The following is a 3,317-nucleotide window of genomic DNA, read 5'->3' on the forward strand; positions in this document are numbered from 1 at the left end:
AATCAATAATAGACCTAAATGTAAGATGTATAACTTTCAGAAGAAAACGTAGAAGAAAATCTTTGTTTTCTGGGGTTAGGCTAATAATTCTTAGATATGACATCAAAAGCACTATTCACAACAGAAAAATGTGGTAAGTTGGACTTCATGAAAATTATGAGCTGTTGCTCTGCAAAAGATGCTGTTAAAAGCTGGGCATGGTGGCTCACACCTGTAATCCCAGCACTTTGGGAGGCCAAGGTGGGCAGATCACCTGAGGTTGGGGGTTCGAGACCAGCCTGACCAACATGGAGAAACCCCGTCTCTACTACAAATACAAAATTAGCCCGGCATGGTGGTACATGCCCGTAATCCCAGCTACTCGGGAGGCTGAGACAGGGGAATCATTTGAACCCAGGAGGCAGAGGTTGCGGTGAGCAAAGATCAAGCCATTGCACTCCAGCCTGGGCAACAAAAGCGAAACTCCATCTCAAAAAAAAAAAAAAAAAAGATGCCGTTAAGAGGATGAAAATACGATACACCGATACACTGGGAGAAAATATTTATAAATAACACGAATAACAAAGGACTTGTATCCAGAATATACAAAGAACTCTCCAAACAACGAGGAAACAATCCAATATAAAAATGGGCAAGAAACTGCAGAAGCGACAAAGAACCAGTAGGTGAAGATAAAGGCATTGAAGCATTTAAGGAATCTGCAAAGCAGACACTGGCTCCAGCAGCAAGTGTAACCGGCAGCAGGAGATGGTCAAGAGTACCCAGGGAAAAGGCCCAAGCCCTGCAAGACCTGACTGGTTTCAAAGATCCAGCTCCAGGTCACAGTGAATAATCATAACTGATGACAAAACCACCAAAATACCCTGCAAATCACCACCAGAACTAGTGTACACTGCAACAAGCTCAGAGAGACGGCCCAGGACATGTGGCCAGAAAGTAGAAGTGAAAGAAGAGTGGTTAGCAGTCAGCAAGCTCACACAAACATCATGCACACTGACAAAGAGCCAGTGGGTGAGAGCAAAGGCGTGAAAGCATTTAAGCCACCTGCAAAGCGGAAGCTGGACCCAGAAAACGTAATTGGCAGCAGGAGATGGCCAAGAGCACCTAAGGAAAAGGCCCAACCCCTGGAAGAGCAGGCTGGCTTCCAAGATCTCTCTCAAACACCAGGCCACGCTGAGAAAATGGCAAATGGTGCTGATAGCTTTACAAGCGCTCCAAAGCAAGCACCCGAAGGTGGAAAACCTCTAAAAATATCCCGAAGAGTTCCTCAGGCCCCTAAAGTGGAACCCATGGGAGACTTGGTAGGCACCAGAGACCCTGTAAAATCACAAAGCAAAAGCAACACTTCCCTGCCTCCCACTGCCCTTCAAGAGGCATGTCTGCACCAGAGGAAATCATAGAGGAGCTGCCAGCCAGCAAGAAGCAGACGGTTGCTCCCAGGGTGAGAGGCAGATCACCCGAACCCTTGGTCATCAAGAAGAGAAGTCTGAGGACTTCTGCAAAAAGAATTGAGCCTGCGGAAGATCTGAACAGCAACAACATGAAAACCAACAAAGAGGAACATGAATTACAAGACTCAGTCCCTGAAAATAAGGGAATGTCCCTGTGCTCCAGATGCCAAAATAAGACTGATGTAGAACAGCAAATAACTGAGGTTCTTGTATTAGCAGAAAGAATTGAAATAAACAGAAATGAAAAGAAGCCCATGAAGACCTGCCAAGACATGGACATTAAAAATCCAGATGATGAAGCCCAGAAACCCATACCTGGGGCAAAGTCAGTGAAAACAAAAGGTGATTGAAGTCTGTTAGAAAGAATAAGAGCTCCCAGCCTAAGGTGGCAGAGGAGGGCAGAGGGCAGAAGAGTACCGGGGTTCTCATGCAGAATCAGGAAGGGAAAGGAGAAGCAGGAAATTCAGACTCCATGTGTTTGAGATCAACAAAGATGAAAAGCCAGTCTGCAGCAAGCACTTTGGAGGGTGAATCTACACAGAGAGTAACACAGAGTGTCAAGAGGCATGCAGAAAATCCAAAGAAGGCTGAGGACGTTGTGTGCATCAAGAAAATAAGAACCAGAAGTCACCGGGACAGTGAAGACATTTAACAAAGAAATCCAACTGGGAAAAATATAGTAAAGTTAGTTTTGTGAGAAACAAACAAAAAATGGGCAAAAGATTTAAACAGCCATTGCACCAAAGAAGATATGCAGATGTCTATAAGGAAATGAACAAGCTGCTCAATATCACCAGAAAATGCAGATTAAAGCTGCAATGAAATCCCACTGATGCACCTATTACAGTGGCTTAAAAAATGTGACAATCCCAACTGCTGGCTAGGCTGTAGAACCACTGGAACATTCATACATTGCTAGTGGGAATGCAAAAATGGTTCAGCCACTTTGGAAAAACAGTTTGGCAGGTTTTTAAAATTAAGTTAAAAATATACTTACCACATGTTCCACCAATTTCATGCCTACATATTTCCTTAAAAGAAATGAAAACTTATGTTCACACAAAATCCTATATGCAAATGTTGATAGCAGCTTTAGTCATAATTGCTAAAAATTGGAAGCAACTGGTGAATGGAGAAACAAATTGTGATGAACCATACAATGGAACGCTACTCAGCAATAAAAAGGAACAGACTATTGATACACACAATGACACAGCTGAATCTCAAATGCGTTATTCTGTGTGAAAGAAGTCAACTCAAAAGTCTACATTCTGTATTATTCCATTTATATGACATTCTGGAATATTCATAAGTATATCGACAGAGAACAGATTAGTTCTTGCCAAGGCTTAAGCACAGAGTAGAGGAATCGACCACAAAGGACAGCATTAGGTATTTTTTTGGGGAAAATTGGAATTCTTCTGCATCTTGACTGTGGTAGTAGTTACATGGCTTGGCGAGCTTATCAAAACTCATAGAGCTATACACCAAAATGAAATTTACTCATGATAAATTTTAAAATAAAATAAAATACACCCCAGGTATTCATGGCTCTACTTCCAATGCTGAAACTGCCTTGAGCTTCTGAGCTCTAATGGATGAAAAGGTGGATATAGGGTTTGCCTGCAAGCCATGTCCAAGCCCTGTGATTTCACCCTCATTATAGACTGAGTTCTCTGGGAAGCAGACTCTGAGATGGAGATTAGCACCCAGGAGATTTTTTTGTTTTGTTTTTTTGAGACGGAGTCTCACTCTGTCACCCAGGCTGGAGTACAATAGCGCAATCTCTGCTCACTGCAACCTCCACCTCCTGGGCTCAAGCAATTACCCTGCCTCAGTCTCCTAAGTGTCTGGGATTACAGGCAC

General features: G+C 43.1%; 1 pseudogene; it reads left to right on the forward strand.

Moving 5' to 3' along the window:
* Nucleotides 1–834: 834 nt before the first annotated feature.
* On the forward strand, nucleotides 835–2,103 carry LOC105714285 (proliferation marker protein Ki-67-like; annotated as a pseudogene).
* Nucleotides 2,104–3,317: the final 1,214 nt, after the last annotated feature.

This window comes from Aotus nancymaae, unplaced genomic scaffold (assembly GCF_030222135.1).
Source record: "Aotus nancymaae isolate 86718 unplaced genomic scaffold, 86718_ANA_hifiasm-v0.15.2.pri h1tg000058l, whole genome shotgun sequence".
NCBI classification, from domain to species: domain Eukaryota; kingdom Metazoa; phylum Chordata; class Mammalia; order Primates; family Aotidae; genus Aotus; species Aotus nancymaae.